General features: G+C 36.1%; 1 pseudogene; it reads left to right on the top strand.

Annotated features, from left to right (window-relative positions):
* The first annotated feature begins 211 nt into the window (after positions 1-211).
* LOC113609111 (40S ribosomal protein S13-like) lies at positions 212-673 on the top strand (annotated as a pseudogene).
* Positions 674-14,553: the final 13,880 nt, after the last annotated feature.

Here is a 14,553-nt window from a genome sequence, read left to right as displayed (position 1 = left end):
ATGTGTGTGTTTGTGTTACATAAAGAAGCATAAACCTTGATTTTTTTTATCCTTCAAAAATAGCATCATCTAAGAAATATAAATTTTAAAGGTGATTCAACTATAGGCAAAACAAGATAAATAATCATTGGTCTGATGAAGTAGACATTCAATACTAATGAACAATGATTTTCATGTTGAACCTTAAAAAGTATGTTTCTTTAGAGACCGCCACCACCATGGGTCACATGCACGTTTCAGGGAAGGGCCTGTCCCACAAGGCTCTGCCCTACTGCCACAGCGTCCCCACCTGGCTGAAGCTGACATCTGACAATGTGAAGGAGTAGATCTACAAACTGGTCAAGAAGGGCCTGACTCCCCTACAGAACAGTGTGATCCTGAGAGACTCACATGGTGTTGCACAAGTACGTTTTGTGACAGGCAATAAAATCTTGAGAATTCTTAAGTCCCAAGGACTTGCTCCTGATCTTCCTGAGGATCTCTATCATTTAATTAAGAGAGCTGTTGCTGTTTGAAAGCATCTTGAGGGGAACAGAAAGAATAAAGATGCTAAATTCTGTCTGATTCTGATTCACAGCCATATTCACCAGTTGGCTTGATATTACAAGACCAAAGGAGTCTTACCCCCAGTTGGAAATATGAGTCATCCACAACCTCTTCCCTGGTTGCATAAATGTGTCTGTTGTAATCAAGCATAAAATCATTGTTTAACTAAAAAAGAAAAAGAAGAAAAGTTTGTTTCTTTAAAGATAAATAATTCCACTTTTGGAATGGCAGCATGAAGAGTTCCATAACCTGCTACCCAGTGAAACAAGCATAGTTGTTTCACTGTGAAACAAGCTAGATTGATATAGATAGAGGTACAGATTAGATAGATAGATAGATAACTATACATATAGATAAATACATATCTATATATAATTTATACCTCTCTATATATATCTATATATCTATATACCTATATCTATTCTATATGTATATCAATATATATATGTTTTCTTTTAAGTCTCTATAAATTGACCTCAGGGCATATAGCAAATGAAAAAAAAAATCAAGAAAATATACTAAAACTTGGTAAAAACAGCAAACATCTTTAACATTTAAACCATTACCCGTTCCATCCCTCACTCCTGCCTAGAAACTCCAACTCCATTCCTTGTGGATGTAGTCAAGAACACAGGACACCTTCCCCCCCAACTTTCAGTCAAGGGCATAGTATCATCTGGGAAGAGCAGGCTGCTAGCATTTCTCATTTCCCCCTCCCCAAGCTACTCATTGCAAAAATTAAATTCTAGGTGAGTGTGGTGGAGAGGTTGGAGATTTCTTCCTCCAATAAGTCTCTATTCATATGGTAGAGGCTCCACTCCAATGGCTGGAGAGAGAATCCTGGTATCCTGATCCTGGAATCCTAACCAGCTCACTCATAGGGCAGAAGTTAAATACTGTGAGAAGCAAGTGGAGAAGGCCAGAGGCTACCACTGTGTCTAGCATCCCCAGTAGTGGTCCAGAGATCTTTCTCCCAGGGGTAGAGAGAGTTTATAAGAACAGAGAGTTCTGAAACATTCCACAGATGAACTGACTTCATTTGAAATGAAGTGTGGGGAAGTTCAAGCCTAAGGGCCCTCTTGAAAACAATGAAGACTTTGGTGATAAGCAAATAAAAAAAGACTGGTAGCTCCATGAGACAACAAGCAAAATCACAGGCCAGCTGCTTTACCAGAGAAAACTATGAAAAGTGATAGCTAAGACACCTCCTGATATAAGAAAAAACCTCAAATACCTGCCTCAAAAACTATCCCTGTGAAGGGGCCCCAATTTAAGTGGATCAAACTGTGGAAAAATTAGGATCCAGAGCATGATCAAACCAACAGAGCAATGTGCCAGCAATTAGTGGAATCTATCTAACTACTGGATGTGTCCAGGAAAGGGAGACTCAAAGAAAAGACTGCTAAAATGCTATGCTAATGATACTTGGCTAAATGACTGTTAAAAATACTATCATTCCAGAGTGGCTGTGCACATACCCAAAGGCTACACACTCTGAGATGCAACATAAAAGACTTTACACTGCAAGGGAAATAGACTTTACTAAAAGAGTCCAGTCAAGCAAACAACAACAGAAAGCCCAGTAATGGTTCAGGGATGCCAGTATCCAGAATTGATACAATATATTATATAAAACTCTTAAAAAATACATGCAAATCTTCATGACCTTGGATTAGGCAATGGTTTCTTAAATATGACACATAAAGCATAAGCAACAAAAGAAAAAATAGATAAACTGGGCTTCATCAAATTTAAAAACTTCTGTGCTTCAAAAGATACCATCAAGAAAGTAAAAAGACAGACCACATAATTGGAGAAAATATTTGCAAGTCATATATAATAAGAAATTTATATCCAGAATATGAAAATAACTCTCACAACTCAACAATATAAAGACAAATAATTATAAAATGGGCAAAAACCTGAAAAGACATTTCTCCAAAGAATTTATGAAAATGGCCAACAAACACATGATGAGATGTTTAATATCATTAGTAAGGAAATGCAAAGCAAAAGCATGAGATACTCACTTCACACCCACTAAGATGTTTAGGATGTCTTTAATCAAAAAATGTAAAATAGGGCTTCCCTGGTGGCACAGTGGTTGGGAGTTCTCCTGCCGATGCAGGGGATGCGGGTTCGTGCCCCAGTCCAGGAAGATATCCCTCATGCCAAGGAGTGGCTGGGCCCGTGAGCCATGGCCGCTGGGCCTGTGCATCCGGAGCCTGTGCTCCGCAACGGGAGAGGCCGCAGCGGTGGGACGCCTGCGTACCACAAAAAAAAAAAAAAATGTAATATAAATATTGACATAGATGTGGAAAAATTTGAACCATCATACACTGCTGGCTGGGAATGTAAAATCGGCAGCTACTATGAGAAACAGTCTGGCAGTTCCTCAAAAGTTAAACATAAAGTTTCCATATGACCCAGCAATTCCACTCCTAATGATATAACAGGAGAATTGAAATTATATATCCACACAAATGCTTATACATGGATATTCATAACAGTATCATTCATAACAGCCCAAAAATGTAAATAGCCCAAATGTCCATCAGTTGATGAATGGATAAATAAAATGTGGTATATCCTTACAATGGAATATTATTTGGCTGAAAAAAAAATGATTCCCTGATACATGCCACAACATGGATGAACTTTGGAAACATTATGCTATATGAAAGAAGCTGGTCACAGAAGACCACAATGCATATGACTCCATTTATATAAAATATCCATAAAGACATAGCGATAGAGACAAAATATAGATTAGTGGTTTCTTAGGACAGAAGGGAGGGGGAGGATTAAGTGTTAAAGGCTAAATTTGTAGAGGGGTTTTGGGGGGAGGATGATGAAAATGTTCTATGACTGTGGTTATAGTTTTACAGCTCAAAATACTCTATAACCCATTGAATTATACACTTTACATTTTTTCCTCTTTTCCTCCACCCCCCAGCCTCTTTAAATGGGTGAATTATATGGTTTCTGAATTATATATAAATTAAGTTGTTAACAACCAAAAAATAATGATAGAGTATGCATCAATTATGAAAACAATGTATGCTCTTCTGTAAGATTGTCTCTATATAAAATTTTATAATGGAATTTTAAATAATCTAAATACTAGTTTAGTCTTTATATTCTCATGAAGAAATGTATTTTGTATGTATATACAATTAGTGTGATTTATCCCATACTTCATAAAAAGAATCAAATCATTTGTATGAAAACTATAGCCTGTGAGACAGGCTATATTGTAAAAATTTGAATAAATTCAATATGTCAGAAGATTCTGGGTTTAATTCTAACTAACATTCATTAATATCATAGTATATAATTACCTCAGCAAGTAGAAGTTGAATTATAAAGTCTATTTTGGTATAAATAAATCCTAATCTACATTGAAAAGTGTAATGTGTCCAGAACCCCCCCCCCGAAAAGAAACATTTTGTTGTGTTTAGATTACTGTGATAAAAGAATTATAAATATTCTAACAATAAGTTTAATTAATAGATCTAAAATATTTATTTTCAAGATATAGCGATTCAATTTTACACTTTTATAAGTGTTCACATAATAAGATTCATGTTCAAAAGCTCAAATTAAGGGATCTGATTGCCTGAATCAAAACAAAAATGTTGAAAGTAATAATTCTGAAAAATAATGGCATGTTTATTTAAAGAATTTACAACCTTTTAGGTATGTCAAATTTTTTTCCAAAGTTAGCAGAGCCACACTGGAGAAACTCTCAGAAGTATTTGGTCGAAGCAATCAGCTTTTAGTCAATGTTTCAGGTCAGTCAATATTTTTGGCACTTTTCAAATAACAAGACAACTGGTTTTGGCATTTAAAGGAAACTTACTTTTGGCAGCTCCCTTCCTTCAATTAATCACTTGTCAATTTAAATCTACGTTAGAAAAATGTCTCTATTTATGTAATCTGTATATGACCAGTTCAGGTTGTGCAGGTTCTCACACTTAATGACTATGTTTTCTATCTTTTTGTGTATTTTCAAAATGGTTATGGAGTCAACAAAAGAGAAAGAAGGTAATAGGAGTGGTAGGTAATACCCAAGCAGATGGTTATTTTCATGATTCTTCACCTTCTCCAAAATTTCAAATACTTCATTATCTACTTGAGTATCTAACAAATTTATTCCAACATATGACATAACATATTTTATATATTTCCTATCAATGTGAAAGAGGGAGATAAATCTTTTGAAAATACTTGAATTTTACTGGAAGCTTAATACTCCTTTTGAGAAACAAGGCAGTTGTTCTTTTCCACCCAATACTTAATATGCAACTTGTTCAGAATCTTCTTCAGACCACCATGTAATGGTATATAAAGCTGAGATGTTTTATTTATTTATAATTGAAAAACTGTGGCTGTCTACAGCTGCCACAGGCAAATTGATGATTTGTTTTATAATGTATCCAAAGTAAGTATAACGGCTTTTTTTCCTCATTGAATTGAATTATCTAATCATTTGGAATTTTGAAGACCAGGCAATATATATATATATATATATTTATATGTACATATATATGTGTATATATTTATTTATATATATGTATATATATTTATTAATATGTGTAAATATAAACTTCTTGGAACCAAGGAAGTGTTCTTGGATCTTTTGGTAGTTTAACAAATGTTCCATATCATCCCTAGTATTTACCATATGTTTGAATAAGATACTTTTCCAAATTAAGCACAATCTTGTGTACAGGACTTTTTAGTCATATTACCATGAAGAACAAGTGAGTCAAGAAGTTCCTTTCTAGAATTAGAAAATTTTTATCCAGGGACAATCTTTCAAAGGTCATGTTAGATGTTAGGAAATATTGTAGGAATGGTATATTAGCTACCGATAAAAATATCAGACACATACATAAGATTTCATTTATTGCACTGTTATTGCTTTTAGACATAAAGTTCATAATAAAATTGCTACAGCCAAAGATTTAAGTCAGACCCCATAACAGATGCTTCTCTGTAACCCTGTAATAAATTCCCTTTGTCCATCTCTGTATGATTTCAGCTTCAGCTTCTGTGGACAGTTCACTTTCAGCACACACTTAGCATCTCTGTTGTTTTTTGTTGTTGTTGTTTTCTTTTCTTTTTGTTTTTCTCACAACTCCTTCTCTGAAGTCAATGAGGGAAAGAAAACCTTTATGTCACCTGGCTCAAGTCCTATTCTACAGAGTAGGTTTTTTTTTGTGGTCACCAATCATGGAACAATGTTTGGGACAAATTCAGAGCATCACACTGTAAAGGTTAGAAACAGTCTGTTGGAGAAATAGCAAAGCAACGTTCAACAAGAAGAGAAGTATGCATTCCCAATCGTTCAATATTTTGATAATCATTTTCATTGTACCACTCCTACATCTTACAGATGGACAAATCTGAAGTTCAGAAATCTTTGCCGATTTATGCTGTCACCCAGTAAGTTAATGGTGAGCTCAAGTTTAGTAACGGGTCTTCTGATTCCAAATCAATGTTTATTTCCTATACCAGTGGTTCTGAAAGTATTTCCTTTACTTCAGAATCACCCACCAAATTGCTTGTCAAAAATGTATATACCTAAGGTCCATTCCAAGTCTTTCTCTGCTTTTCTGCCCCACATATATGAACACATAAATGTCATGGGCTCTTGAGTTTTACAACCTCTTAGGGAGAAACACTGGGGAAAAATTATGATTGCCCCAAGTTAAGTTAGGTATCTACCTAGGTATCAGTTAATAGGCAGATAGAAAAAATACATTTTCACATATAAGGTTAAGCCTCTGCCAAGGCCTAGTGGTTAGAGGTATGAGGCATTTATGAGGAAGAGGTAGTTCAACCTGAAAAGAATGAAAGATTTATGTAGTCAGAAAATAATGAAAAAGTGCCTTGGAATATATCATAGCAAGCTTTGTATGCCAGACTGACTAGTTTGAACTTTATTCAGTAGATAAGAGGAAATCATTAAAGATTTTTTAGCAGAAAGCAACATGTAGATTAAGGTTAATCTTCCACCAGTAAGTAAAGTGAATTTGAGTGGAGATGGCCAAGAACAGTGGTTTGCAAATTTATGTGTATCTAAGAAATATTTATGGTGCTAGTTTTTAACAAAATGCATATTCCAGTCACCTGGCCTCAGAGACTGTAGTTCTGTGGTATATTCCAGGAAATGGTATTTGTAATTAACACCTCAAATGTTTCTTATGTAACATACACTGAGGCCAGGTGTTTCATACATGTGTGCACATACATACATACTCAATGGTTCCATACATACATAAAACATACAAACACAACATACAAATGTTCCTTACATACCTAGTATTTGAGAGCTTCTGCTCTGATTTGCCTTTACAGCAATCTTCTTAACCAATGCACTAGAGATGTAATTTGGAGTGGAGGGGAATGTGGTGGACAGAACACATGCTGCCTCTAAAGTACGCAGCTGTGACTTAGGTCAAGCTGACTATTGCCACGCAGGAAAGTAGACCCAGTTTTTTTGATTATCTACTTTTTCAGAAGAAACCAGGTATCTAAATTCTTATGGTAACCTTCTCAATTTTTAAACATGTAATATAATTTGTGTTTGTGTGTGTGTGTGTGTGCACGTGAATGCACACAAACCAAAGAAAACTTTTGGTTGGATTTGGCTCAAGGGCAGCTAATGTGGCTAATGACCTCTGACCTTTCTTGAGTAACCCCACTCCATCCAGGTTATTCCATTTTTGTAAATGTTCGTTACTCTTCTGTGTTCTTGGCGTCATATTTACATTTACTTCTATGGTGTTGTATATGTCAATATGTCCTTTCTAGACATTGACTCTATCTTTCTAAATTAGCCAAGAGCTCCTCAAAAGCAGGGAAAACATCCTCCATTTCAATTTTACTCTACTTACAATGAGCACCTCATAAGTTTGGGCAGGGAGATTAACTTATGCTAGAGTGATAGATGTCATTTGAGGTCACTGTGTTCTAGTGATAATGACCTTTACAGCCTAGTATTAAAATATATTTGCTAATTAATTTTGAAGATGAAAATAGTTAATATATATTTTTTACTTGTTTCCCTATGCCACATATATTTGTGCATGCAGATCTTCCCTGCATTATTCTCTCTCCATTTCTGCAGCACAGTATATGCTGTATGTTGTGCAAATGTTTCCCCATGCTTACTTTTCAAGTGATTTCTCAGAGCAGATGTTCCCCCAAGCGTATTTTCTTCCTCTTTTACTAGCATTTCTTTCTATACAAACAACAGATTGCTTTTCGGCTGTCCTTTAGGTTTAAGGAGAAAAAAAGTTTACCACTGCAGATGTTTGCTTCTCTCTCCCCACCCCAAGATTCTTAGCAAAGATTTATAAAGAAATACACATCCTTCCTCTTCTCTTCCCTGCCTTCTTAATGTCATATTATAGAGCCTGGCTTTTAAATCTTTTCCATAGAGTTATCATCTTTGGATTTTCTGAACAAAATTGCCTTCTTAGAGTATTAGCATAAGATGAAAATGTGGTGTTCAGAGACTCATGAACAAAATTCAATTGTCTAAATATCAACCAAATATAATAGAATAATTTTATATTATCTAAAATTAAAAGGGGATAATTAAGAACATTTTTCTTCATCTGAAGTTAATTCTTCTGATTGTTATCAAGGGGGCTTGTGGGACTAAGAATAAAAATACAGGTGTTGGGCTTCCCTGGTGATGCATTGGTTGAGAGTCCGCCTGCCGATGCAGGGGAAACGGGTTCGTGCCCTGGTCCGGGAAGTTCCCACATGCCGCAGAGCAGCTGGGTCCGTGAGCCATGGCCGTTGGGCCTGTGCGTCCAGAGCCTGTGCTCCGCAACGGGAGAGGCCACAACAGTGAGAGGCCCGCATACCGCAAAAAAAAAAAAAAAAAAAAAAAAAAAAACAGGTGTTAAATACTGGACTTCACATATGTACCATATATTGCAATAATAGTTATATAATGTATTATCTTACTAGATCTTACATTTGAAGAGCATTTTGCCATTTACAAAGCATTTTTACCTACTCTATCCCATTTAATCCTCACACTAGTACAGGTTGTATTATCCCCTGTTTTGCAGGTAAAGGCTGAGAACTGGTTTACCCAAGCTCACACAACCACCAAGCTGAGGTGCCAACACTCCAATCTAAGTTCAATTATTTATTTGCACTGGACTACTCTACCTCTCTGCCACTTCTATAATGACTTTCACAGCATCCTTAATTGCATTTTTAACACTTTTCTTGAAATATAATTCAAACATAATATAATTTATCTACTTCAAGTGTACAATATAAATGCTTTTTAGTATTAAGTTGTGCAACTATAACTAAAATCTAATCTAATTTTAGAACATTTTCACCTCCCCAAAAAGAAACAATATACTCATTAGCAATCATTCTTCACTCTCCCTTCCTCTAGACCTTGGCAACTACTAATCTATTTTCTGTTTCTATGGATTTGCCTATTCTGGACATTTCATATAAATGCAGTCATGCAATACGTGGCCTTTTGTGTCTGGTTCTCTTCCTGTAGCATAATGTTTGCAAGGTTCATCTATGTTGTGCCATGCAAGGTTCATATATGTTGTGCCATGTATCAGTACTTCATTCCTTTTTATGACTAAGTACTATTCCATTGCATAGATATACAGTGGAACTTTGAAAATTATGGGTTTGAACTGTGTGGGTCCACTTACAGGTAGACTTTTTTCAATACAGGTGGCCCTTCATATCAATGGGAGTGGCATCCACGGAGTCAACCAACCACAGATCCTGTACTATGTTTATTATCCACAGTTGGTTGAGTCCACTGATTTGGTACCCACAGATACGGAAGACCTACTATGGGACTTCAGCATCCGGGGATTTTGGTGCCCAAGGCAAGTCCAGGAACCAATTCCCTGGGGATACCAAAGGACAACTGAATTACCTTTTGTTTATCCATCCATTAGTTGATAGATATTTGTATTGTTTTCACTTTTTGATTATTTAGAGTAATGCTGCTATGAACATTCAGTTGCTTTTGCACATGTAAAATATCCTCAGCATTTTTATTTGGTGTGTCTGTTCAAAGGCCAACAGAGGAGTGTACTTTTGGCTCATTTAGGTATCTGAAAAAAAGTTGAGTATGGCTGGAAGCCTAGAATAAAGATTTTGAAGCAGACAGTGGTGAAAGTTGAAGTTAGAGACCATTTTGAAGATTTGATCTTTTTCAAAGAGCACATGGAAGCCACTGAAGACTTTTAATCAGGTGAAATGATTTGTTTGTAATTGTAGAAAGACAACTTTGATTATATTGTGGAGAAAATATTGGAGCGGAGGCAGGAAGACTTATTAGGAGTCTATTTCAGCACCAGCTTTAGAAAAGTCAAATCTATGCATTGCTCTCACCCAAAAGATGTTGCTTTATTTCTGTCTGGTACTGAGGTTTCTCTTCAGCTATGGCAGATGCAGTATCCTATGAAGTAATAATTCAAAATGCTCTTAAAATATTTATCCAGCCTACTTTGATTGTGGGTGGTAACCCTTTCCTTTCTAAGTAATAGTTCCTTGGACCTTTTGGTCGACATTTAGTGTCAGAGTGAGAGAGAATGTCAGAGATCTTGTAATCGGATCCGTTCAAACTATGTAAAGTAAAATGAAGCTCAGGGAGATTGTTTCATCAAGATCACATCTGTGTGACATATGTCTCTTGACTTCCAGTAGAATATTATTTCCACACAACATGCTTCTTTTCCCAACTTAGCATCTACTATTCAACACTTATTTGTGAAGAACTTGTTTGTGGCCTAGAACTAACTGTGTAAACTACTGTGAAGATTGTTGAAAATGTAATTCTTTTTTGCCCTTTAGAAGCTGTTGATGAAATGAGGCTTATTTGTCTGAGTTTCTGGATAATAGTAATAGTGCTTAGCATCCCTAGAGGCATGACAAAAGGTAAAGATCAGCATGATTTTGACTTTCATCCTTAGGCAGGGCATCTACTCAAATCCCTGCCTCACAGCTTTTTGTGAGCAATAAATGAGATAATGTGAGCTATGTGTCTTTCACAACGTCTGGCACATAGTAAGTGCACAATGATGTTAGGGAAAAAAGTGCATTAATCAAAGGACAAGCTCTATTGGTTGTCTGAGAAGAGAAGAGGGGGATTAATATGGGCTAGAGTCATTGGAGAAGAAGTTATGGAGGTAAGGACACTCTGAATCGGGCTTTGACTAAACAGAAAATACTGCTTCCCTTTCTAGGTCGGTCAAGTAGAGTGAAGTCATACATAGCAAAGGAGTCTGGCGTTGCCTTCTAGAGTTTGCCTTCTTCCTTTACTTAATATGGCCTCCAATGCAACTTTAGAAATAAATGCTCCTGAGAACTTGGAATTTAATGGTATTTTATCACTAGTGGAAATGTATGGCTATTTCAAAATGAGTCATGAAGATTAGCAGTATGTTTATTGGTTATATAACATGATTCACAACTTGGAAAAAATCTAGGTTAGTTTTCAGGAAATATTTTATGGACTTTGAATCCTTGGTTCAAATTTTTTCCTTTGTGGCCTTTTAAGATGAAGTAGCTTAGAGAATTGAAACAATAGCCTAACAACTTTAAAAGCTATTGCTTCATCCTTTTTCTTTACTCTGTAAAGTAGTGATATGAATTTGCCCTCTTAGCCTAACTTATTTTCTTCTAATGGAAAGATTTGCTCACATAAAACACATCTGTACAAGTGTGATTAGCCATACCATGTACTGATAGATTTGATCTTAGGTCCAATTGCTTGAACTATTACCATTTACCAGACTTTTCTATCAGGCTCTTTAGTCTTGGTCAATGAAAATTGCTGTAAATATCCAGAATTCCCTATATTTTTCTTATGTATTGCACAGAGACCTAAAAGCACATGGTAATTCTAGGATTTCCCAATTGGCAGTTCAAAACTTAGCACAGACAAGCTTGGCTAATTATCTGTCAGCATTTGAGGTGGAATTTAAAACAAGAATGTCAAGTGATGCTTTAAAAATTGAGTATTTTTAGTCAAGTAAATATGAAATAAATGGCAGTTACTTCTTAATTTTGTGATCTGTAGCAAAATACTTAACCTCTGATTCTAAGCTGCTTTTTTGAAAACTGGAAATAATAAAACTACATCACAGGGAGCATAAACCATAAAGTAAAATAGTGTATAAGAAAGAAGCTTGTCACCAGCCAATAAAAATAATTTCCCTCTAATGAGCTCTTACTTTGCAAAGTACTTTACTAAATGCATGCATGGGTTTCCTAGGGCTGCCATAATAAAGTACTACAAACTTCGTGGCTTAAAAGAGAAATTTATTTTCTCAGAATTCTAGAGGACAGAATTCTGAAATCAAGGTGTCAGCAGGGCCATGGTCCCTTCGAAGGTTATAGAGAAGATTCCTTCCTTCTTCTACCTTCTAGTTGTTACTGAAAACCCTTGGCGTTCCTTGCTTTGCAGATGCATCACTCCAATCTCTAACTCTGGCTTCACAAGGCCTTCTAGCCTGTGTATCTGGGACTTTGTCCAAATTTCTCTCTTCTTATAAGGCATTGTCATATTGGCTATAGAGCCCACCATAATCCAATATGACCTCATCTTAAATTGATTACATCTGTAAAGGTACTATTTCCATATAAGGTTATATTCATTCACAGGTTCCAAGTGGACATGAATTTTGAATTTTGGAGGAATACTATTCAACCCAGCAGAGAACGCTAAAGTCATTACCTCACCAAATTTTGTTAATTTTGCAAGGTAGGTATTGGTATTTTTGTCTAAACACTAAAGTAATTAAAATTCAGAGAGATTTGACAAGGTCACTGTACTCATATCCAGCAGGACCAGTATTCTAGTTTATAGCTGACTGGATTCCAAAACCAACTTTTCACTCTGCCCTTATGATACTTCTCCACCACTATATAAAATAATAAATTTCAAAACCACTTATCTCCTTACTACTATGGTAGTGCTTATTTGTATGAAAGATTCATTACAAAGTAGGATGATAATTTACTAGAATTACATATTTTTTATATTAATACATATTGAAAAATTGTCTTGGGTAACTTCAATTTACGTTTCATCTAACAATATATTATTTTTTTTCAAAGAGTAAAAGTTTTCTTCCTATTTTTATTTATGTATACATCTATATTGCAGTATAATTGCTTTCCAGTGTTGTCTTAGTTTCTGTTGTATGAAAAAGTGAATCAGCAACATGTCTACACATATCCCCACATTCCCTCCCTCTTGAGCCTCACTCCCACCCTCCCTATCGCACCCCTCTAAGTGGTCACAAAACACCAAACTGATTTTCCGGGGCTATGCAGCTGCTTCCCACTATCTATTTTACATTTGGTAGTGTAAAAGTTATGGTAGTGTATATATGTCAATGCTACTCTCTCACTTTGTCTCAACTTCCCTTTCCCCCTCCCCTGTGTCCTCAAGTCCCTTCTGCATGTCTTCATCCTTATTCCAATCCTACCACTAGGTTCATCAGAACCACTTGTTTTTAGATTCCATATATATGTGTTACCATACAGTATTTATTTTTCTTTTTCGAACTTAATTCACTCTATATGACAGACTAGGTCGATCCACCTCACTACAAATGACTCAATTTCGTTTCTTTACATGGCTGAATAATATTCAATTGTATATATGTGCCACATCTTCTTTTTCTGTTAATCTGTTGATGGACACTTAGGTTCCTTCCATGTCCTGGCTATTGTAAATAGTGCTGCAATGAACATTGTGGTACATGACACTGTTTGAATTATGTTTTTCTCAGGGTGTATACCCAGTAGTGGGATTGCTGGGTCATATGGTAGTTCTATTTTTCGTTTTTTAAGGAAACTCCATACTAATCTCCATAGAGGCTATATCAATTTACATTTCCATCAACAGTGCAAGAGGGTTCCATTTAATCCACACTTTCTCTATCATATTGTTTGTAGATATTTTGATGATGGTCATTCTGACAGGTGTTAGATGATACCTCATTATAGTTTTGATTTGCATTTCTCTAATGATTAGTAATGTTGAGCATCCTTTCATCTGTTTGTTGGCAATCTGTCTATCTTCTTGGAGAAAAGTCTATATAGGTCTTCCACCTGATTTTTGATTTGGTTGATTTTTTTTTTTTGATACGCAGGCCTCTCACTGTTGTGGCCTCTCCTGCTGTGGAGCACAGGCTCCAGACGCACAGGCTCAGCGGCCATGGCTCACGGGCCCAGCAGCTCCACGGCATGTGGGATCTTTCCGGACCGGGACACGAAGCTGTGTCCCCTGCATCAGCAGGCGGACTCTCAACCACTGCGTCACCAGGGAAGCCCTGATTGTTTTCTTTTACATTGAGCTGCATGACCTGTTTATATATGTTGGAGATTACTCCTTTGTCAGTTGCTTTGTTTGCAAATATTTTCTCCCATTCTGAGGGTTGTCTTTTTGTTTTGTTTATGGTTTCCTTTGCTGTGCAAAAGCTTTTAAGTTTAATTAGGTCCAATTTGTTTATTTTTGTTTGTATTTACATTACTCTAGGAGGTGGATCAAAAAGCACCTTGCTGTGATGTATGTCATAGAGTATTCTGCCTATGTTTTCTTCTGCCTATGTTTTCTTCTAAGACTGTTATAGAATCTGACCTTACATTTAGGTCTTTAATCCATTTTGAGTTTAATTTTCTGTATGGTATTATGGTATTAGGGAGTGTTCTAATTTCCTTCTTTTACATGTAGCTGTCCAGTTTTCCCAACACCACTTATTAAAGAGGCTGTCTTTTCTCCACTGTATATTCTTGCCTCCTTTATCAAAGGTGAGCATATGTGTGTGGGTTTATCTCTGAGCTTTCTACCCTGTTCCACTGATCTATGTTTTTGTGCCAGTACCCTACTGCCTTGATTACTGTAGCTTTGTAGAATAGTCTGAAGTCAGGGAGCCTGATTCCTCCAGCTCCAATTTTCGTTCTCAAGATTGCTCTGGC

Source organism: Aethalodelphis obliquidens, unplaced genomic scaffold (genome assembly GCF_003676395.1).
Source record: "Aethalodelphis obliquidens isolate GAN/ISIS:26980383/991018 unplaced genomic scaffold, ASM367639v1 scaffold54, whole genome shotgun sequence".
Lineage (NCBI taxonomy): Eukaryota > Metazoa > Chordata > Mammalia > Artiodactyla > Delphinidae > Aethalodelphis > Aethalodelphis obliquidens.
Note: the sequence above shows the minus strand (reverse complement) of the source record. Positions and strands in the feature narration are given on the sequence as shown.